The following is a 24869-nucleotide window of genomic DNA, read 5'->3' on the forward strand; positions in this document are numbered from 1 at the left end:
TTTCATGATGTATCTTTAAACCATAGGTCAGAAAATAATTATTGTGGAAAAGACTATTTCAATTGACACTCAAGGTAGAAGTGTCTTAGACATTAAAAAGACTTCCAAAACTTCTGCCTTGGCCAACATGGGGTAATAAGAAACTAGTTTTACCTTTCACCTAAAACTACAAAAGCACACAAGATATGTGAAACAGTAGTTTTCAGACACTGGACATCAGGTAACACAGGGCAGTGAAGCCGAAGAGGAGGAAAACAAAGGGAACCTTATGACTGCCCCAACCTATTGCCTGCAGAGAGTCTCCAGGTCACAGGGCAGATACAGGAATCCTGGGGGCCTGGTGGTCTCCCTGAGTTAAGGAGAATTGGGGGTTCAGGAAGACTAAGGGAATTAGAGTTCACTGTGCAATTTACTACAGAAGAGAAGCCTGAACCGTGAACACTAGATTTGCAGAGGTCCCCTTGAGACTTTAGCTGAAAGTATTGATCAGCAGATGTGCGAAGCCAGGTAAGAACTACTAGAAGAATTAACAGAACAATGCTTAGAGATGACACAGGTGTTCCTACCAGCCAAAGTGGAAAAACATGGAAATTCATATGATGTTATGGTAAGTATTTAGAAGAGTATTGGTCCTTAGTGAGCTGACTAAAGACTGCTGTGATTCCACCTAACAAAGCTTAAAAGCAAGCCTCTCAAAAGGATGTCACTTTTTCCAGGTAACTACATCCTAGAACAATGCCAAAAAAATATTTACAGAAATTAAAAAAAAAAATCAGCAATTCTGCATGGTAAAATTCACAGTATCACTCATCTAATCCAAAATCACTAGACATGCAAAGCAGCAGCAAACATATGAACCAAAATAGGAGAAAAAGTAATCAATAGAAACACATGCAGAAATGACTCGAGTCTAAAAGTAACAGAAAGCAGAGAACCTCTCTCAGCTTTTTAGCCCTTGAAGTACAAACAATATTATCCTCCGATTGGAGTGAGGATGTTCATATGCTCACTAGGAAGTTCCTTGTCTGCATTCTCAGGGGCATTTTTGGCCTCTCCCAACTATTCTGCAAGCTATAGTCTGATTGCTCACGAAGCATACACACCACTAAAACAAAGAAAGAACGGAAGGAATGAAAGAAGACAGAAGGCAAGTAAGAGCAAATCAAAATAAAGGAAAAGTGAGAAAGAAAGAGCAGAAGAGAAAAAGACATAAGGAAAGGCAAGACAGAGAGAAGGGGACACACAGAGAGAAGGGGAGACAGGAAGGCAAGAGGGAAGGAAAGGAAAACAGGAAGAAAAGGAAGGAAGGAAGAAAAGGAAGAAAAGGGAGGAAGGGAGGGAGGGAAGGAGGAAGGGAGGAAGAGAGGAGGGAGGAAGACAGGGAGGAAGGAAGACAGGGAGGAAGGAAGACAGGGAGGAAGGAAGACAGGGAGGGAAGGGGAGGGGAACAGAGAGGAAGAGGGACGGTCCGGGTGAGGGGGAGAAGGGAGAGCAGGTGGGAGGGAGAGGAGGGAGAGGAGAGGGAGGGAGAGGAGAGAGAGGGAGAGGAGAGAGAGGGAGAGGAGAGAGAGGGAGAGGAGAGAGAGGGAGAGGAGAGAGAGGAGGAGGAGAGAGAGGAGGGGGAGGGAGAGGAGGGGGGAGGGAGAGGAGAGAGAGGAGGGGGAGGGAGAGGAGAGAGAGGAGGGGGGAGGGAGAGGAGAGAGAGGAGAGAGAGGAGGGGGAGGGAGAGGAGAGAGAGGAGGGGGAGGGAGAGGAGAGAGAGGAGGGGGGAGGGAGAGGAGAGAGAGGAGAGAGAGGAGGGGGAGGGAGAGGAGGGGGGAGGGAGAGGAGAGAGAGGAGGGGGGAGGGAGAGGAGAGAGAGGAGGGGGGAGGGAGAGGAGAGAGAGGAGGGTGGAGGGAGAGGAGAGAGAGGAGGGAGAGGAGAGAGAGGAGGGAGAGGAGAGAGAGGAGGGAGAGGAGAGAGAGGAGGGGGGAGGGAGAGGAGAGAGGAGGGAGGGAGAGGAGAGAGGAGGGAGGGAGAAGAGAGAGGAGGGAGGGAGAGGAGAGAGGAGGGAGGGAGAGGAGAGAGGAGGGAGGGAGAGGAGAGAGAGGAGGGGGGAGGGAGAGGAGAGAGAGGAGGGGGGAGGAGGAGGGAAGAGGCAATGGAAAGACCTTTTCTCAATTATTGTGGTTGTGGGATAGGGTAACACTAAATATTTTTTAGGTCTTTTGTTTCTTAGAAGGCTCAAGTTTCAGTTCTTCTCCTGGTCCATTTCTAGAGTCACCTAGTGACCTAAAACTCAACAGTGGAGTAAAAGTATTTTAGTGAAATGCTCTGTGTGTCTTTATAAAATGAATGCTTTGCCTGGTCCCGGTCAGTAAATACTAATTGATTTCCCCCCATCAGTAAGACTGACTTTTCTCTAGAACAGCAGTTTCCAAACTCTTTAGTCTCAGGCCCTTCTGTGCACCCTTAAAGACTGAGGGCCACAAATAACTTTGGTTTATGTAAGTTATATCTATCTATTCTTACTGTATTCAAAATTAAAACCAAGCTTTTTTTTTTTTTTAAAGGACAAAAATGCAAAGCACAAAGCACACACTCCATTAGGGCAAGGCTATCCCCACATATCCCATAGCCTCTGGAAAACTCCACCGTATCCTTGGAGAGAAGGCGAGTGAAAGACATTCTTAGCAATATTATAAAAACAGTTGTGACCTCACCAACCCTGAGAGCCCCTGGACTGCACTTTGAAAATGCTACTTTAACACATTTTACATTGCTTGTTCCTCTTGATCATATTATGAAGTTATAGCCTTTTACATATTCAACATTCCAATTAACTAAAATTCTTGTCTCTATTTTAATATTCATGCTTGTCACGGACTGAACTGTGAGAGTCCCTTCAATCTAACTCCTTTGTTATGAACTATAGATGTCTTTGAAAACAGCCTTTCTCTTATAAAAACAGTGTTTCAAGCTCATCTGGATTCTCCAAGAAGTCCTGGTTCCTTTAAGGAAGAATATATTAGAAATGAAAAGCTGGAGAGTATGGTATTATATGCAAAGGAAACCAAACTCAGTCACAGAAATCATCGGTGGTACACTTGCATCTGGTCAGCATATTACTGGTCATTTGCACCTGTTGAGAAAGTAGGTTTATGGTCAGGGTCCCCAGAACGCTTGGGAGAGACCAGGGAAGTCTTGCACCCTTCCTCTACCCTCAAGAATGAAAGCAAGCAGGCTTACCAAAGGTCCTGAAAAATCCTCACCCAATGATGGACTACATGGAAAATACTGTCCTATGAAGTTGAAGGAAGCTTGTCTTCTACACAGGGGTGTTACTGGGTGTCTGCTTCACAAGGGTGAATGCATATAGATAACATGTATCTCTTACCCACCTAAAGAAACTTGTGGGCTTGGTTATATTTGTGGGTATTTTCCAAAAATCAGCTAGTCAAATGACAAAACTGAATATCTTTTCATTTCTTTTTCTTTAAGACACAGTCTTCTTATGTTTGCCCAGCCTAGAGTGGAGTAGTTATTGACAGATGTGATTGTGGTGCACTTACAGCCCTGAACTCCTGAGCTCAAGTGATCCTCCTACCTCAGCCTCCCTAGTAACTGGGACTACAGGTGTGCATCATCACACCCAGCTCACTTTTTTTTTTTTTTAAAGAGTTGCCTCTACACATTCTTTGCCTTATTCTAAATGGTTGTCTATTTTATTCTTACCAAATTTTAAAGTCCTTCAAATAATCTTGAATTTAGTCCCTTATTATATACGTTGCAAATAATTTCTGCTAGGCTAATTTTATAATACTAGTTATGCTCTTGTATCACATATAAATTTAGAGTCTCCTTTTATGTAGTCAAACCTAGAACAATAAGAGCACAAAGGAAGGAAGCTGGGATTGGGGGTGGAGACAAATAGCCACTGAGGGAAAGAAAAAAATGAAAGCAATGAAATAAACTCTTTCCAGTTTTCATTGAAGTCCTGTGCTTCGGTCTGAATTTAACATGTTTGTGCTTTACTTAACAGTTCAATGACTATTTCAGTATAAAGTATCTTGCAAATTGCAAATTTAAAGATACTAAACCAAGAGCCAACATCACGCTTACTGAAATCCAGAAGGATTTCCAAAAACAGGACAAGAATACCTATTATTACTCATACCATTCAATTATTGTAGGCATTCTAGTCAATACATAAGGAAAGTGAAACAAAAGACAGTAAATGATGGAGTTAAGGGGAAAGGAGGAGTGGAAACTGTAACTATTTAAAGGTGTTATAATTTTTTTTTGTAAAATTCAAAATAATAAACTTAATGCCATTAGGCTTAATAAAAACATGCAGTGAGGAAGCTGGCTGCAAATATGTCTACACCCAAGAACAAGGTATAATGGAGAGAAAAAAAATTCCCATATCAATTAGCATATTATGTCTAGGAATAAACCTAGCAAAATGATTCTAGACTCGTGTGGGATAAAGAGCCATTCAAAATCTACTGAGAGACAAAGGACTGAATAAGTGGACATACAACAAATTCCAAGATTACTATTTTCCATGCCAGTATTCTCTTTATTAATAACTACTTATAATAGACCTTCGATCAAAATCTCAGTGGTATTTTTTGATGTAAGGAATAGATAAGGAATCTCATGAAATTATTTGAAAATTCTCTTGTGATTATTACAGTAAGAAAATGTTTTAAAAGCAGTGAGGGGGCCAGGTGCAGTGGCTCACACCTGTAATACCAGCACTTTGGGAGGCCAAGAAGGGCAGACCACCTGAGACCAGAAGTTCGAGACCAGCCTGGCCACCATGGCAAAACCGTGTCTCTACCGAAAAAAAAAAAAAAAGCCAGGTGTGGTGGCACGCACCTGTAGTCCCAGGTACTCAAGAGGCTGAGGCAGGAGAATCCCTTGAACCCAGGAGGTGGAGGTTTCAGTGAACCAAGATCGTGCCACTGCACTCCACCCTGGGTGACTAAGTGAGACTCCATCTCTAAATAAATAAATAAATAAAGTAATGAGGGGGAGTACATGCCCTATCAGATACATTTGGTAAAGCTATTACAATAAAAATATCTAGGAATAGAGAAATGAATAGATCAGGAAACAATTACACATTTAAAAATTCACTGATGTGATAATGTTGGCATCTAAGCTCAGCTAGAAACAGCAAAGGATGATTTAGAACTGACTAATCTTTTGTAAAGAAAAATAGGGCCCTATTTCATAATATACACCAATATTTGTAGATTAGAAATTTACATAACCATAAATAGAAAAGCCCTAAGACACAAAGGAAGACAGAGACCGATATATTTAACGTTAAAATTATTTAATACCTAATAAAGACCTATAAAGTCCTAAAGACTCATAAAAAGTCATAAGCAAAGGCCAAATGGAGAGAAATATTTGCAACATGACAGTTACATAATCTATTTAATCAAGAAAAACACTTTAATAGTAAAGTACATAAAAGACTCAAGCAGGCATTTCACAAAAGAAGAAATGCAAATTGACCAATGAACACATGAAAAAGTTCAATCTAATTAGTAATCAAAGAAATGCAAATTAAAACAACAAGATACCACTTTTTGCCTTTTAGATTGGCACAAGATCAAAAATAATGCTAAATGATGGTGCAACTAAAGGGAAGTAGCCCCAGTGCTGGTGGGAATGAAAAATGGTAATTGCTGGAGAACAAGTTGGGAATATGTATCAAAAGACTTTAAAATGTTAATTGCAGTAATATTTATAACAACAAAAATATCTGAAGCAATATTCATGTTCTTCAATAAGAGAATGGTTGAATAAATCATAGTCATCTTCTGCAGCTCATAAATGAGTAAGTGAAATCTCTGTATTCTGGTCTGGAAAGACATTCATGCTAAGAGATATGAAAAAGTAGAATAAAAGCAAGTTAGGAAGTAATCTGAGGGATCTGATCCTGCTTTTATTAAAGGAGATAGAAAGAAATCCCAGTGGAAAACACACAACAAATTTAACACTGGTTACCTATTAAATATGCAACATGAGGTATGAAATATGAGACTAATTTTTTCTTATGAAGCTCCATAATTTTCCTTTCCTGTAATCAGAATTATAATTATTTTTAATGTAGAAAAGGAAAATTCTTTAAAGTATACCTGGTTTAGATCCAGCAATTTACTTCCAGGAATTTACTCTAAGGGAATAAATATGCACAATTTAGCTAAAATAATACTTATCCAGGCCAGGAACGGTGGCTCACGGCCTGTAATCCCAGCACTTTGGGAGGCTGAGGTGGGCGGATCACAAGGTCAAGAGTTTGAGACCAGCCTGACCAGCATGTTGAAACCCCATCTGTACTAAAAATACAAAAATGAGCCAGGTGTGATAGCGTGCACCTGTAATTCCAGCTACTCAGGCAGTTGAGGCCAGAGAACTGCTTGAACCCAAGAGGCGGAGGTTACAGTGAGCCAAGAGCATACCACTGCACTCCAGCTTGGGCAACAGAGTGAAACTCCATCTCAAAAAAATAATAATAAATGAAAACACTTACCCAAGCATTATTTGAATGAAACTTGGAAACAACCTAAATGTACAACAATAGAGTATTGGTTCTGTTAAAAAAAAATAATAATAAAAGTATATTCATATAACAGAAGGCTACTCAGCTATTAAAATGTAGAGGTCAGTGCAGTGGCTAATGCCTGTGATCTCAGTGTCTTGGGAGGCTGAGGCAGGAGGATCACTTGAGCCCAGGAGTTTGAGACCAGCTTGGGCAACATAGTGAGACCTCATTTCTACAAAAAAATAAAAAATAAAAATAAATAAAATAAATAAATAAAAATAAGCTGGGCATGGTGGTGCTTTCCTGTGGTCCCAGCTACTCAGGAGGCTGAGGTAGGAGGATTCATTTAGCCCGGGACATCCAGTCTCCAGTGAGCTGAAATCGCACTACTGCACTCAAGCCTGGGCAACAGAGTGAGACCCTGTCTCAAAAGTAAATAAGATGTAGAGCTGACTAGAAAGATGTTCAAAGTAGTACAGCACATTTCCATTACTGTTTCGTATATATTTATGGAATACATATGTGTAATGCTTTCATATGCATGTAAGTATGAATATGCATATGAAAATTTGAATGGTAATGAGACTGTAGTTTGCTTACATAAATGTCTAATTTGTCTTCAGTGAAAATATTTCTGTGATCGATTGAAAAAAGATTGTTTCACTCGCTTATCCTAAAATAGTTTGATTAGTTTTAATTTAAAAATGTCCATTCCCTAAAAAATAAGGGTAGCTAATACTTAATGAACATGTGCTGCGCACCATACACTGCCCTCTGCACTTCGTTTGTGTTATCTAATTTAATCTCTACAACAAAAAGTAGATGCTTTTTCCTAAAAGAGAAGAAACTGAAGACGGAACGTAAGTAGCTTGTCTATGGTCATACATCTGGTAGAACAGATCCAAGCTGTGAATACAAGCATTTTGGATGGCTTTTACTGCAAATTGTTAACAATAGACCCATGTAAAGACCTTCTTCAAGGAAACAATCACTAACCCTCTCATCTGTTTTGTTTATTAAGGTATAAAATACCAAAAAAAAAAAAATTACATATTTGTAAGGGCACAATGCCATGAGTTTTGTTAAGTATATGCACTCACATAATCACTATCCCAATAAAGATAAAGAATTTTCCCACTATTCTAGAAAGTTCCCTCATGCCACTCTCTAGTTTTTTCCTTCAGGACCATGATTTTGATTTTTACTATAGCTAAGTTTTGCCTTTTCTAGAACTTCACATAAATGTAACCATAAAGTATGTGCTTCTTTGTATCTGGTTTATTTTACTCAACTTTAAGGTTTTAAGATTTATCCACAGTGTTCTCATACTTAATTGGATTAATAAGTGTCAAGAAATTATACATATTAAAAATTATAAGATTAATAATGGAGTTGGAAAAAAACTAATGTATGCCTCTCTTTGGAGGACTTATTGGTCCCATCTTTCTCAATCTCCAATCACTTGCTAATTTTTTCTTCCAATTTTTTAAATTACAACTTTATATCTGGCAGTTTTATTACAGTATAATTGACTAATAAAAATCATATATTTATGTATAGATTACAATATAATTGACCACTAAAAATTGTATCTACGCTGTACAACGTGAGGTACTGATACATATTTAAAATGTGAAATGATTAAATCAAGCCAATTAACATATTCATTACCTCACACCTTTTTTTGGTGTGTGGTGAGAACATTTAAGATGTAGTCTCGGGCCGTGCGCGGCGGCTCAAGCCTGTAATCCCAGCACTTTGGGAGGCTGAGACGGGCGGATCACGAGGTCAGGAGATCGAGACCATCCTGGCTAACACGGTGAAACCCCGTCTCTACTAAAAGATACAAAAAACTAGCCAGGCGAGGTGGCGGGCGCCTGTAGTCCCAGCTACTCAGGAGGCTGAGGCAGGAGAATGGCGTGAACCCGGGAGGCGGAGCTTGCAGTGAACTGAGATCTGGCCACTGCACTCCAGCCTGGGCGACAGAGCGAGACTCCGTCTCAAAAAAAAAAAAAAAAAGATGTAGTCTCTCAGTGATTTTGAGGTATTAGCAATTTTCAAGTACACATTATTAGCCATAGTCACAATGCTATCCAATAGATTCAGAACTTATTCATTCTAACTGAAATTTTGTACCTTTAACCATCATCCCCTTGTCTCCCCCTCCCCTCCAGCTCTTGGCAACTGCAATTGTACTCTCTGCTTCTATAAGTTTGACTTTTTTGGATTCTACATATAAGTGAGATAATCTGTTTTTAAATCTAGCCAAACTTAAAACAGTAGATGAATCACAGTTCTTCCTGTAGTCCTTAGGAAAACAGCAAGACAGCATATGTATAAATTAACTGATTAGTATTTCATCAGAAACTGAGGCTGCCTTCAAGGAGATGGGAGGTTAGATTACAGCAACCAGCAGGACCCAGAAGTGAAAATTCTAAAAATCCTTGTAAGGATCTGAGCAGTATTTCCTGCTTTTCCGGCTCAAGCTTCTAATCTCTACTCCTGCATTTGTGTACAGATCAAAATCTGAGGTTTTCACATGAATGGTCTTTTTACTAATGTTACAAGAAGAAATTAAAAAAAAAAACTACAGGCTTAGAAGAAATCTTTATTATTTGAAATTAGTAATTTATGAATTCTTTTACAAACGTATAACAATAGACAAATGTTCTTCAGCGCTCCATTTTTCACAACAGTGAAACACTGTAAATCTCTTAGGTGTCAATATCTCACATAGAAAATCTGATCTATTACTCATTTTGGCAACATTAACCATTTATATTACATGAGTAAATCTGACCAGTTCCAATCACAGGATTCATTTGATTTTGCATATAACTAGTTCCTAACATATATGAACATGTGTATTAGTTTTAAGGAAAATTGTTTTCTCACTCTGAATATAGTTTTTGAGAATAAAACTTGTTAGTATCCTATAAAAGAGCCATCTAAATATTGTTTAATCAGTTATCAGATCAGATGGCGCTTTGCTATGTCTTTGTATTGTTACTGAAGTTCTTATATGAGGAGTGGACCAGCTGGCTCTGTGGGGCCGCAAGCCACTGGCTTCCTAGACTTGAGAGAGCTAGAGCAGGTGGTTTCTAAGGTTTCTCAGGTTTCCAGGTGAAAAGCCCTCCAGGTAACCTCAGTGAAGGTTGAAGGTTCAAGGTTCTAGAGATCATCTGATAGGATCAGCTGAAATCTAAAAAGGTCTTTCTCCTCAACCCCCACTCCAAAACACTTACTCTTTGGACATTCTTAGAATATACAAATACTTATGGGAAACATGATTAAAGAAGAAAAAGGGAAAACAAACCATATTGAGAGAAAAAACTGTTTTTTCGGGTATATTTAAAAATAGACTGCTTATACACCTTTGCTGTATCACCTTAAGAATGACTCAGACTCATTTTATTTTCTATATGAATCAGAAAAATACTGCTTTTTGTTTATAAAATTTTATTTATAAATTTTTAAGAGCTGAAAAAATATTACATTTTTTATGTGTGCTCCAGTTTTCATCTAGAAGATAACTATTCTGACTCCCACGCTGGCCACTTCTGTTATAGTACAAGTTTCTGCCAGAAATAAAAGCAACTGTTTTCCTAATTGTATGTAAAAGCTACATTTCCATATACAGCCCAATACATACAGACGTATAGTAAAAGAGGAGTTAAAAAAAAAAATCACCACATACTTTGGGGCATGTATTTTAAATATAACTTTAATTCTACTTTAATGTTAAAACATACCTTTATTGGTAAAAAATATGAAGTAAAACTCTATTCATAAATTGATATTTGACATCGGTAGATAAAAATATAGAAATCATGTATTGACACTTTTTTTGCAAGTTATGATAATTAAATCCTTATGAATGATATATAATTTTGCTTGGCGGCATGTGGTTTATTATTTGAAATCTACTGGTTCATTAGTATCATACTGGTTATAGCTAGTTGTTTCAGAACATTAACTGTCCTCTCACATTACTTACAGAGATACTGGGGACCATCTGTTCTTGCAAGGGATTTAAGTATATATCTACTGGGTATCATGCTATTTATTTAATTCAGCACCCACTTCCTATTGTTGTATTTTCTTGGGGGGAAAAGTCAACTTAATTACAGGGAATAAAGATAACCTCTCCTGGCAGGTTACCTTGTCACCATGAGAGCAAAGCGGGACCTGCTTAAAGTAGTTTACGGTGGTTAATAAGAAGAGCAAAACCAACAAGACTTAAGAATATTTAGCAAAGGTTTAACAAAAATAGAACAGTGAATGGCACTTTTAAAAATATTACTGTAAGCCTTGGGCTTGTCTAAATCAATCTTGGCACATCTGTCTGATGTAGACCGTAAACAGGATTAGAGCTGGATTTATCTGCTTGGCGCTAATTGTGCTCACAGTTTCTGCACATGTCCACTTTTTAAAATACTGCCTGAAAAACAGGCCTGCCTGATAGATGGCTCCCACAACATAGTGTATACACACACTTATGGTATATTAGATGGTTAAGCAATGTGATGTCTAACAATTTTTTTTGGCTCTTCAGAATTAGTTATCTAATCCCCTAATTAAAAATACAAAATTCTGTTTGAATACACCACATACTGAGATAAATCTGTGAAGCAAGGGACCAATAAATTTAAATACACTTTAATTGTTAGAAGAAAACACAATTTAATTGTTAATAATCAGGTTAAACTAGGGTTTAAACAAATAGGGCTGCTCCTGTAGTTTACTGAAAACTCATCACAATATATTACTATCCTCAAGAATTATGACAAAACATTTGTTAGCAGAAAAGCGTAAGTTCCTAAATACATACATGTATCAAGAGTTACAACAAAGTAGGCTTCTTATCTAGTAAAAGAATTAGAGAGAAATATTTCAACTTATTTTCAGAGAGAAAGACAGAAAATTCAGGTCCAATACGCAAATGTCACATTTTTATCAGATCAAATAAAAAATACTGAATTTCCATCTTTTTTCCATGCAGTTATTTCTTTCATGTGTAAACGGCTGAGATACTTAAGAATGTAAGCATTTGAGGATATACAGATATTTTCACATGAAGTCTAAAATGAATTAATGAAACAGTCAAAATCTATATTCTTTTTTTTTTTTTTTTTTTTTTTGAGATGGAGTCTCACTCTCTTGCCCAGGCTGGAGTGCAGTGGCGCCATCTCGGCTCACTGCAAGCTCCGCCTCCCAGGTTCACGCCATTGTCCTGTCTCAGCCTCCTGAGTAGCTGGGACTACAGGCGCCCGCCACCAGGCCCAGCTAATTTTTGTATTTTTAGTAGAGACAAGGTTTCACTGTGTTAGCCAGAATGGTCTCGATCTCCTGACCTCGTGATCTGCCCGCCTCGGCCTCCAAAGTGCTGGGATTACAGGCATGAGCCACCATGCCCGGCCTAAATGTTATTCTTTGAGCTTTAAAATATACACAATAAAAATGCTAATCTTTATTCGAAACATTTAATACCTATGATGTACAAAGTGACATTAACAATGTTACATTACATGGTCTATGTTTAATCATAAATACCACATAAAATTGGTAAGTTCTTTGAAAAAGAACACTATAATAGAAAATGAGAATTGTTTGACTTTCAATCACAATTTTCTAAAGCTTTTTTCTTGATATATATTTTTCACATTCCAAATATCCTGGCTAGTTCTTAGAAATTAATTTTCCTAGATTTCTACCATTAGCAAAAGGGTAGGTCTATATGTATAGTTTTGTTTTATATAAACATTCAGGAGAAATTGGTGAATTAAGGAAATTTTTTCAATGCTTATGATAAACTAAAACACCTTCATCAGCAATCCTCAGTGTGTAGCCTCAGAGCATATACAGGGTAAAAACGATTTTTATAATAATACTAAAGATGCCATTTACCTTTCCTACCATATTAACATTTGCACTAAAGGTGCAAAAGAAATAGTGGGTAAAACTCCTGGAGTGTCAGTGTGAAGCAAGGTGGGGCACCAAATTGTACTAATGGCTGCATTCTTCACTAACTCAAACTCAGTTTAAAAAATCCAGTTTTAAAAATCTCAGTTTAAAAACTCAGTTTAAAAAATCAACTGTTCTTGATGAAGCAATAACACTTATTTTTTTAAAATCTCTACCTTTGAGTACATTTTTTTTTAATGTTATGGGTAATAACAATGGAAAGTATATATACAGCATTTCTGCCACAAATGGAAATGGTGGTTTGCTCCAGAAGAAACACTTATACCATTTCAGTTGCAGCTGAACCAGCTGTTTTTCATAGAGCACCACTTTTTACTTGAAAGATCAACTGACAATACAGACTCTGGTATTCAGGCAGCAGCATTTGGTAAACATTTTCTGGAAAATGAACAAAGTGAGGCAGTAACTAAAGGAAAGCAACTGAGAACTTTGTCATTGATAAAATATAAGGTTTTGAGTAAAATTAGAATTTTGTAAAACTTGTAAGCGTGATGATGATCTTAACAGCTTTCTAATCTTTAATTTTCTGATGAGACTGGCAGTGATATTAGACTTTTTAAAATATTCTATAATAAAATTTGTCAACATTTAGTAAACCAAATTTTCCAAAAGGCCAATACAGAACGTTACAAAATCATACATGTGCAAAATATCCATTCAAAGTACAAGATAGACCAACACATTTTCAAATAGCAGACTACAATAAAATTGATATGTTTTCAGATTTCAAATTATAACCAGCCTTTAAGGAATTAGCACTTGACAAGTTTTGCTATAGTATCAAAGGAGAATATCCACAATATCTTAACACATTAAAAGACATTTCCTTTTCAGCTGCACATCTGTGTTAAACTGGATTTTTCCTTACATACTTCAATCAAAGCAACATATTCACAACAGACTGAATGAAGAAGCATTCTGAGATTTCAGCTGTCTTCTATTAAGCTAGACTTGAAAAAACTCAGAAAGTCAAACACCACATGTTCTCACTTTATGTGGGTGCAAAATAATGTATACATAGGAACAGAGTGTGGAATGATAGAAAAAGGAGACTCAAGAGGGTGAGGGGGGGTGGGTGTTGAAAAATTATTTAATGGGTACAACATATGTTTTTTGGGTGATGATACACTAAATTCTCAGACTTCACCACTAAGCAATATGTCTGTGCAACAAAATTGCACTTGCACCCCTTAAACTTACACAATATTTTTTTTAGAAAAGGGAGATGTGAAAAAATTTAAAATAGAAGGATGGTACTGCTTTTTTTATTGTTTTGGAAAATAGTTATTTTTAATACAAATATTTATGTTAATATGCAATGAACTTATTTACTGTTATTTTTATTTTATTTTTATTTTGTTGAGACAGAGTCTCACTCTGTTGCCCAGGCTGGAATCCAGTGGCACAATCTTGGCTCACTGCAACCTCCATCTCCCTGGGTTCAAGCAATTCTCATGCCTTAGCCTCCCGAGTAACTGGGATTACAGGTGCCCGCTAGCACGCCTTGCTAATTTTTGTGTTCTTAGTAAAGACAGGGTTTCACCATATTGGCTGGTCTTGAACTCTTGACCTCAAGTGATCCACCCACCTCGGCCTTGCATAGTGTTGAGATTACAGGTGTGGGCCACCATGCTAATCTTTTCTGTTACTTTAAAACAGTAAATATTTTTAATGTCTATTTAATTTCTAATATAACAAATATAAATGGTTATAACTTAAATAAATGGTCTTTGTGGTTTTCAATCATTTAAGAGTATAAAGTGGTTCCAAGACCAAAAAACTTGAGAACTCCTGGTATACAGTCTTATAAAGACAGGCATACCATTATGAAAATTAAGCCTAAAATGGCATGACTTATACATTGCATCTTTGATCACCTTGTATTAAATACCTAAGATTTTATTACTGGATTATTTTTACACTTTCTATGCAATAAGTTCCTATTACATCTGAATCATGAAATAAAGCAATTTGAAATATTTAATATTCTATACCCCAAGTTCATCATTCAATGTGATTGGCTTTCACCATTTTCATTCAAGAAGGGCACTTTTGTTGAGATCATTTATTCCTTGATTTTACTAGCTACTTATGTATTTGCCCAGATCTTTCTTTTATATGTCCACTTCCATCTCAGTCCCTCAAGAAAAACACTGATAAATGTACAGGGTTGGGGAAGGTCTCCAAGAATGGCACCAACAGAAAATATGACCTTAATGGATTCATCTTAATAAAAAACCTAGTCTTTTTTTTGGCATTATCAGTTCAGCTACACATAACAGTTTGTATATACAGTTCATATACACCATACCAGATGATCTTTGCACCAATTCCTCCTGAGCCTCAGATTATGGTAATTGGTCCTTTCTCTAGTGTCTCAGCAATTCACTTCAACAATATCTTCATCATTATCCTCATCTCTAATCTCTGTATCCCAGCACCTAGCTTAATGCTTCAAACACAGGCTAGGCTTCCAATAAAAGTTTGTTATTGACTGTATTTACTGTCAATCAGAAGATCCCTTAATCACACTGTATGCATTTCCACCTCTGGACCTTTGCTCCTTCATTTCCTAGCACATGGAAGGCCTTCTTGACTCCAGTCTTTTCAAATATTAACCAACTGTCAAAGCACACTGAGCCAGTCTTCTAAATAATAACCTTCATTTCTCAGTTCCTGTGAACTCTTAAGGCCCACTACTACTCAGTTAACATTTAATCGCATATCAGAAGTTATTAACTTACCAGAGAGTGAAGGTTCAAAGGTCTTTGAAAGCCTTTAATAACTTGTTATAAAATACTAATTAAATGGTGGTTTTAAGATGGTGGTAGTGGGAGGGGTTAGAGAAAGAATAAAACTGTAGTAGTTCAAGGTAAGTCTAAATTTAACAAGTTTGAATACCTACTGCATTCCAGGCACTTCTTTGTGTATATTAAAATGTTAATATTAGTGTAACTGAACCTCCATGGGCAACTGTTTCTATGAGAACAAAGGAAAAAGTGCTTAAACCTTTTGTGGCCTGAACTTGCTAGACTGCAGGAACAGAATGAGATCTAAAGCACAATGATGGCTTCTATTGCCAGGGTCTAAGGATTATGTCTGGTCATGGGACTCCTTATTGGTAAAGGCCCTTACATCTCACAGTTCAACTCACTAATACTCTTTTTCCTGGGAACCTCAAGGATAGTCATATGTACTTTGCTCTCACCTCTGTCATTACTGTCAGCCAATGTAGTACCACTGCAGGTCAGATCCCATTACTTCCCAGCAGTCATGGTGAGGATATCGCACAGCCCTCTAAATTATCCAAAGGGTTCTGCTACTTAGCAACACTAAAGTCTGACTTTTATACCATGCCCATTCGGTTCTCCCCTCAATGCTCTCATTACTTTATCATAAGATGACAATGTATTCAGAACAACTGTTCAAAGTTCAGAGTATTTGAACTCGGCACAGGCAGATCTGTGTTGCTGAAAAGGAGAAGAACCTTTACCTGAGAGATTAAAGTAATTGTTATTTTTACTTGAAGACTGGTCCTAGAACCAGGAAAGAGGTGGAAGAGATTCACCTAACAGCCTCTAGGACACCTGAACTCCTCGGTCCACCTTCCTGATGCCAGCAATGGGACCACTGTGGTCAGGGATCACTTTGGAGTACACAGTGGCAGGGAAGAAAGGGAAGATAAAAAGAAACTGTCAGAAGCCTTGTTGACTGAACATCCAAAAGTAAGCTTCAATCACACATATAATTCAAGATGTTCTAAAAAGTATTTGTAAAACGTTATTCATATGAGTATTTTTAGGCCTAGACTTACTGGAGACAAAGGGAAGGTGATAAGCAATTTTAATATAGCTTATCATGGTTTGATTTCTAAAATCCAACTTAACAACATTCAAGACAAAGGTCATGTTTATTTTTAATATGCTAGGCAAATGGGGGATACGAACCTTTCATTTCCAATTAAAAGAATATAGTTGACAAATATATTTGGTTTTCGTTTTTGCCATTGAAGAAAGATAGAGTTGATTTCACAAGAAAGAAAAATTACAAAGAAATGACTTATAAAATGTAGTCAAATTTCCTAAGTCTATAAGTTATTTTCAGTTGGACTTACTCAAACTATAAGGAAAAAATTTAAGTCTTCATAAAATTTTAAGTCTTAATAAAAACTTTGAATTTTAATAAACACACATATACTTCACAAATTATGCCAGTCAGCTGATATAATTTAGGCTCCTAGTCACATGAAATATGATATGCTACCAACATATTTGAAGTAAAACAAAATTTTAAAAACCATTTTGGAGTAAAAATTAGAGGAAGCCAATTTTATTGAAAATTGATTCAGTCTGATACTAAAATAAGCTAAATGTTTATACCTTGGCATTCTACATAGATGGTAATTATACAAGTGTGTTTCCATTTTATAATAGTTTTAAAATAAGAATTTCTTCTCCATGCCTTTCATCATAACACAATTACTACCGCATAGTTAGTACTATGATAAGAAGCCAAAATTAAAGGTGAAGTTGAGAAAGTATTACCTGATGAGAAAATTTTAGAGAAAAAATTCTAGATCAAGTATTTTATATACTTAGGTACACTATGTAGCATGTAATCAATGTAAAACAGCTTATAGGATTACAGCAAGCCATCTTCTCTGTGCTGTAATACTGTCAGGTTTTTTTTAGAAAGATAAATTTGATATCAATACGATGTGACACAACTGCATCAAACCTTAATTTCACTCACAGTAAGAAGTCACAGGATTAAATAACACTGTGCAGTCTTTTAGAAAAGTTTATTGCTTCCAGATGGATTCAAGTTTCCTTTCAGCCCTGATTACATCTAATATGCACAGGGTGCCAACATTATAAAGGACAGAGTCAAAAATATCATTTATATAGATAGCGAGGGGTGGAGCAGGGGAACTCTGGCTTCTAAATAGGTTCTGCTAATCAAGTCTTGACTATTTTTAAGAAATCATAATAAGCATTTAATGAAAAACAAACATCATACTATATAAATGTCTTCAATAATGGCTGTTCCACAGAAAAACACAAATCTACAGTAAAGTAGCCATAAAACAACTCCTAGCTCAAGCCGCATGCTCTTTGCCCCCATGTTGGGCTGTGCCATGTGTCACACCGCATGGGGCTTGCTACCAAGATGTCCACCTGTGCCTCTGTGGCAGAAGAGGCATCCATTTTTATTTCATTTAGTAGGAGTACTATTGAATATAAGCCATTGCAGTCAGATATAAATAGACCTTCAAAAATAGTGACTACTCATAGGCATGTTTGCTAACTTTAAGGCTGCACGTAAATGACCACTTATATTTAAAAGAACATTTTCTTATGCAACTGAAGCATCACTAACAAAATAAATGAAGTCTTTTTCATAAAACCCCCCAAAAAGTACTCTGCATAATGCAAATTAAAAAATAAAATCACATCCATTCTAGCTAATCTTGGGGAGAAAAACAAAAATGATTGAAGTATTTCAGTCAGATCAGATGTCATTTTTATAAAATATAGTAAAACTAAGAATACTTCTATATTTCCCATTTTCTTAAAAACTTTCCAAATGTTGCCCTGAAAAAAATAACACAAATTACAAAGTTGATTGAATATAAGTGTTAAACAATTTATTATGATTCCTTAAAACAGATTAGCAATTTAAATACAATTATGGTCCCGAAGCTCTAAAGAGGAGGAAAATGATTTCTGGAAATACATAAAATCTTTCTTACTAGAGCACTGTTGAGAATGTGGGACTACAATCATTCCTGCTCATGCCTAACTTTCTCCTGTGGAGTGTACTCAACCAAAACTAGACAAATATCATTATGATACTTTTTTACTCATAGTTCTTCAGAGAGACTAAGTTCCTTTATGTAAGGAAAATAAACGAATGTTAAAATTTCAGGTGATCTTCACAAAAGTTTTTCACTATCTTGTGTTTTTGATTAGTTCCATAAGTGATACTTAAAATGAATGTATTAAAATTTTTAAGTAGATTGAAATAGTGATAATATCTTTTAGATTGAAATAGTGATAACATCTTTCAACTATCTATCAACTGTTTAAAAATGCTTGAAGACACAGGGCGATCAGAAAAGGATGAAATTACATTAAAATGTAACTTGAAGTTACAGGCCAAATCAATAACAGATCAATAAAACAAGGTTCAACCAGGTAGGCTACCAGGAACTAAAATGGATAATGGGTTTTATGTCAGCAGATGACTCATCCATTAAGTATTTCACATATCCCTAAAACTAATAAGTGTTTGTGTTAACTATCCCTAATCAAATAGTACTTTGTTTCCAATAATGATTAACTATTCTTAAACTGGCCATTGTCTTGGTCTAAATAGTATGTATTTGAGTGAAAAATGATTTGAGCTTCACTCTTTTAATATTGTTAATTGGAAACCTTCCACATGCCAGTCTCGTTCTACGCAGAGAAGCCTTTTAGACAGAGATCTTCCTTGACTACCCAATAATCGTTGAACAAAGATTGGAACAAAATAAGGGAGCATGCTGTGTAGGTACGGGTCTAGAATCTCTCATCTGCAATTCTGAAATCCCCAAAGCTCCAAAAACATTTTTTTCTTAAGTCATTTGGCAGCAAATCCTGAGCTGACCTCATTCTGCAGCTGAACTGACAATGAGATTTGAGTCTTTACTCATCCCTCTTAGCATGGGCATTCTTAATGTTTCATTCAGAAATATTGTTTAATTATGAAACACTACCACAAACCAGCTGTGAGTGTTATGTAATATATATACCCCATTTTAGCTCTCTAAAATCAGTAAATATCTGAATTTTAACACATAGCTGGTTCCAAGAGTTTCTGGGCAAAGGGAACAGTAAGCATCAAGGTCCTGTGGCAAATGCATACTTGGTGTGTTCAAGGAACAGTAAGATGTGGCTGGTGCTAGTAAGAAAGCCGGAGGATAAGACATAAGAGTAGAGGGGTCAGGCACAAGTAGCCCATGTGTGGTGATATAAACTTACATTAAGGACATTGGATTTTAAGCTGAACATGCAGAAGAATGATGTGCTCTAATGTACACTTTTAAATTAACATCTGGGCCAGGCATGGTGGTTCATGCCTATAATCCCAACACTTTGGGAGGCTGACGCAGAAGGATTACTTCAGGCCAGGAGTTCGAGACTAGCCTGGGCAGCAAAGAGAGACCCCATCTCTAGTAAAAGTTAAAAAAAAAAAAAAAAAAAATTAGTCAAGTGCGGTTGTGTGCCTGTAGTCCCAACTACTGGAGAAGCTAAGGCAGGAGGATCACTTGAGCCCAGAAATTAAAGGCTACAGTGAGCTATGATCACCACTGCATTCCAGCCAAGGCAAAAGTAAGACCCGATCTTAAAACAAACAAAAACAAAGTTGCTACATGGAGGACAGACACTACTCCAGATGAGAAATACAATACTCCAGGTGAGAAATGAGAACGTATAACACCAAGGTGGTGACAATGATGCTGCTCAAACATGGATATATTTCAAAGGAAGAGGCAACAGGATTTGTTGATGAGTTGGATGTAGAATGAAAGACAAAGAGTGGAATGTAGCAGGTCTCCAAGTGTTTTTGGTTTGGACAATCAGAATAATGAAGTTCCCACTTACTGAAATGGGAAAATCTATAGGAGGTACATATTTAGAGAGTACAGGAGAAAACGTGGAGTTTGTTGTAGAACATAAGTTTGAGAAGTTTATTAGACCTCTAATATTTAAGTAGAAGATTTATAAAACTGGAATTCTGAGGCGAGGTCTAGAGATATAAATTTGAAAGACATGAGCATTTAGATAGTATTTGAAGCCAGAAACTAGAGAAGGTCTAACCAGAAAAAGAACAGAAATAGAGACCAAAAAAGTCAGAGGACAGACATGGGAAAATGAGAATACCCAAGTATGGAGACCGGGAAAAAAAAGTCCAGTGGGATAGGAGGAGAACCAAAAGAATGACATCCAAGAAGGCAGGTGAAGAAAATTGTATCAAGGAGCATCGTGTGACTACCTGTCAGACTCTTAACAGGTCAAATCAGATGACGACTGACCTTGATGAGTGAGCTGTGGAGTGACAGGGGTCAAAGTCTGACCACAGGAGATTCAAGAAGGAATGAAAAATAAAGTGAATGTATAAGTCGTCTAGCTAGAAAGTTGGGGGGTGGGGTGAGCCAAAAAAAAAAAAAAGGTGGGGGGGACCAGGTGCTCTACAAAGATTATCTCAGTTAATCCTCACAATAGTTCTATAAGGTAGAAATCACCTCACTTTACATATGAAAATGTAGAAGATAAATGGTGTGCCATTTTTTTAATGAGAATTTAGAATCTGATAAGTATACCTCATTATCAAAGTTTATCCTCTTATACTACCACACAGCTTCCCATCAATTCACCATATAAATAAACAAATATTGAGAAAATGGCATCATGTTCCCAGAAAGGACACTGGTGTAGGAAGAGAAAGCCCTAGATTTAGTCCCAAACTCTGTCACCAATCTTGAGGAAAATGCTTTCATTTTTTAGCCTGACGGGTCATTCCTAAAATATGAGGATTAGAATAGATGCATTCATTCATTCGACAAATATTTGTTGAAATTCTATGTGCTGGAAACTATTCTAGGAGTTAGAGGAACGGACAAACAAAACAGAAACTTACCCTCTGGTAAGAAAAATGATAAATATTCAATGTAATCTAAAGTTTCTTTCATGCCTAAAATGCTATATTGTTTAATAATAGACAAAAATTCTGTTCTATGTAGTGCAAATAAGTTTAGATTCATTGTGTCACTGAATGCTCACTACACCATAAACTGGGTGCTATTATTACGATCCATTTTACAGATTGTGAGGAGACACAGATAAGCTTCGTGTTTAAATAGCTTGCCCCAGTCTCAAGAGTGGCAAATTCCAAATTCTAACATATTCTGGCTCCAAAAAACCACCCTTCGATCACTTTAAAGAGTATAGTAACATACTACGATAATACTTCATTTGACTGGTGTTTACCTCTCCCTTTCTGTTATTTTGCTTTTTGTTGTTTTTTGATGGACCTCTGAATGTTCAAAATGGAAAACAATGAAGACTAAGAGAAAAAGCGAACGATAAAAGAGGAACTGCAGTAGAAGTGACAGTGATACTCGTTTGAAAAAAACTCAAGAGAAACCAATATAATGGAGTAACAAGAACAAAAAAAAGGTCTGAGAAGGCACAGGAAGGAAAGAACAGCCGCCCTTGAGATGGTGACTCTGGTCAGTCACCCACTGATGCCACACGCCTAACTATAAAGGACAGCTGGCAGGTGGGTCAACTACAGCTCCCCAGGTTTGCTCTATCAGAGGAGACTGGCTTCTCCTATTCTCTCCCAAATCACCCAAACATGTTGTTCATTTAACAACCTTACCAAGAAGCTAAACTTCTAATGAGTCTGACAAAGTAAATATGCTCCCTAAATACCTCAGAAAGGAAATCAAGGTACCGTTTGATACTTTTTGGTATGATCATGTTAAAAGGGAAAGCAGTTCTTGAGAGGAGGTACTGGGGAAAAAGGTGAGATCCTTATAGAAACCAGAAGAGGAGAAAAGATGCAGGGATGAGTCACTTGGCCTTACTACCAGAGAGGTCATCTTCTCATTTTCAGCAGACAACCAGTATCTGGCTCTTGCCTTTGGACCAGGGATCTCCAGGCAGCACTAGGTCCACATGGACTCGCATTGGCTGGAAGCCAGTTTATCTTCCCTAGCTTTCGACATAGAGTGGTGATATAAGAGTAGCTGGATTTTCCTTTTTGAAGAATTATTCTTATAATACAGTATTTGCCCCTAGAAGTCTGAAGATATTTAGAGATAACACTGGTTTCATACTGCTTGTAAAGGCGAGAAACATATTTTCTATCAGTAATCTATGTAGCTGCAAAATTTGAGTGTCTCTTCCATGCCAAGTGTTTTCTGACCTAAATATTGAGGATTTGAGGTTGATTAAATATGGTTCTTTCCCTGTAGCAGTTTGGTACAATGGAGAATGGAAACAAACTGTCATGTGGACCTTCACCAAATTCTTATTTCCAACTTACTACCTTACAAAAGGGGGCATCCTGAGTGCCTCCTGAAGTGAACTAGGAAATCCTAATTGGTAAAAAGGTTCTACTAAGAAATTTACAGGATACATTAAGAGGAGAAACAGAAATTGAGAGATACAGAAAATAATGAAAAGGTATAATTGAAATAAGAGCAAGCAGAAAAAATTACTAGGAGTTGCCTCATGTGATGCTGCTACTCTTGCTGTTCCTAGGGAGGAATAAATCTGTTCCCAAACATTTTGGGGAAATCTACCAAATTCTATTTGTACTCGTCCTAAGAAGTTTTATGTATCCTACTCATAATGCAAACTTCTTTACCAATTCCAACCCAGGATAAGATGAGTATTTCTTTTGACAAAAACTAATGATCATGTAGTGGGGAATAGAAATTTGAACACAACCATCTGGTTTCATCATCTTGTGGTTTTCCTTTGGATCCTGAGTTCAGCTGTGGAAATACACAGACTTTGCCGAAGAGGAAAACATTCCCACACTCCATGACTGTAAGGAACACTGCATACATCACTGTCCTCAGTACTAAAACACTAGATGTTGCAATAGCACACCAGCCCTGAAATGTGCTACTCTTTATTAGTCATCATTTTTTCTTAACAGATGGGAAAACTGCTACAGCAATATTCTACTGATGAAGGAGCTGTTTGGAATTAGAAACTAGGTGATAGCTCATTTATAAGATCATCATCAACAATAAAAAATACATGCTCGCCGGGCGCGGTGGCTCACGCCTGTAATCCCAGCACTTTGGGAGGCCAAGATGGGTGGATCACGAGGTCAGGAGATCGAGACCATCCTGACTAACACGGTGAAACCCCGTCTCTACTAAAAATACAAAAATTAGCCGGACGCGGTGGCGGGCGCCTGTAGTCCCAGCCACACGGGAGGCTGAGGCAGGAGAATGGCGTGAACCCACGAGGCGGAGCTTGCAGTGAGCGGAGATCCCGCCACCGCACTCCAGCCTGGGAGACAGAGCGAGACTCTATCTCAAAAAAAAAAAATAAAAAATAAAAAAATAAAAAATAAAAAATACATGCTCATCATTAAGATATATAAAATAAGATACATGACAGGAATCATTTAAGAATATTCTCAAAACATAAATGTCTTGTCCTGAAGGTTTCATTTGTGTTCAGAATATTTGTTTTAAAAAATATTAGATGGCCTTGGTAGCAACCAGCTATTTAGACCAGGACTACTGACAAACTCTTATTTAAGCTTCAGACTCCAAAAACCAACACCACCAACTTCAGAAATTTTTGTGAGGCCTTCACAACTTTGTAGCTACCTGTTTAAGAAATGGTTTGCACAGTGGTTCTCAAACTGACCTCCAGATAATTCCTCCATAACCCAGACCTAAGCAGCTCTGCTTTACTTTACCTATTGGGAGAGAAGAAAGAGGGTGTTTTAAAATGGCCTTGGAATGGAAGAGAGAATACAGAAAGTACTGCTTTAATACAGTCATTGGTAAAAATAACTATGGATTTGTTTCAGAGTTACTGGCATGCTTAAAGATCAGACATCAGTTCATTTGTTTGAAATGCTCTATTTTCAGTGGGCATAAAAAAAAAAGGCAGTAACCCCCAAAGGATTAGTCCAAAACCTTAGTATCAATATACATATTAGGATTTGGAATCCTGGAAACCTCTTCCAAAAAGCTGTTCAAAGAACTTTCAGATAATGAAATTGAGATATTTTCTGCTCTTCAAGGGGATAAATGAGCTAAAGTTTACACAAGTTCTTTTTCCTTTTAATGTACGTATTTTAGAATTATATTATTTTTTAATACATGCATGCAGTTACAACCTACACAAGATTATTATAATCTAACCCAAGTAATTACTGCCGAGATCAGCAAGTTAATGCCCTTTGTTTGCCAAATTTTTGTTTCCCCAAGAACAAATCCCACTCAATAAAGATGTGTTTCCAGGATACATATAATTATGCTGGGTACAACATCTGTTGCTTTGCATTTCCAGAGCCTTACCAAATCAAGATAAGAACACGCTTCTATGTCTACTTTAGGGAGAATGACTGTAGTAAAAGCTTAAATACTCAGAATTTTCAAAAAGCAGTATTCGTCAAAAACAGAAGCAAATTCTAATATAACTATTTCCAAATTGAATTAACTCATTTTAGTCCTTATCATCGTTTCACATGATCATATCATTTTTTAATAAGATTCAATAATCCTGAAAATTATCTTTCCTATGATTTTATATA

General features: G+C 37.0%; 1 protein-coding gene across 2 annotated transcripts in view; it reads right to left on the bottom strand.

Annotated features, from left to right (window-relative positions):
* CERKL (ceramide kinase like) overlaps positions 1-24869 on the bottom strand; it is a 121072-nt gene that overhangs the window by 67015 nt on the left and 29188 nt on the right. The gene's annotated exons all lie outside the window — the stretch shown is intronic.

This window comes from Macaca mulatta, chromosome 12 (assembly GCF_049350105.2).
Source record: "Macaca mulatta isolate MMU2019108-1 chromosome 12, T2T-MMU8v2.0, whole genome shotgun sequence".
NCBI classification, from domain to species: Eukaryota; Metazoa; Chordata; class Mammalia; order Primates; family Cercopithecidae; genus Macaca; species Macaca mulatta.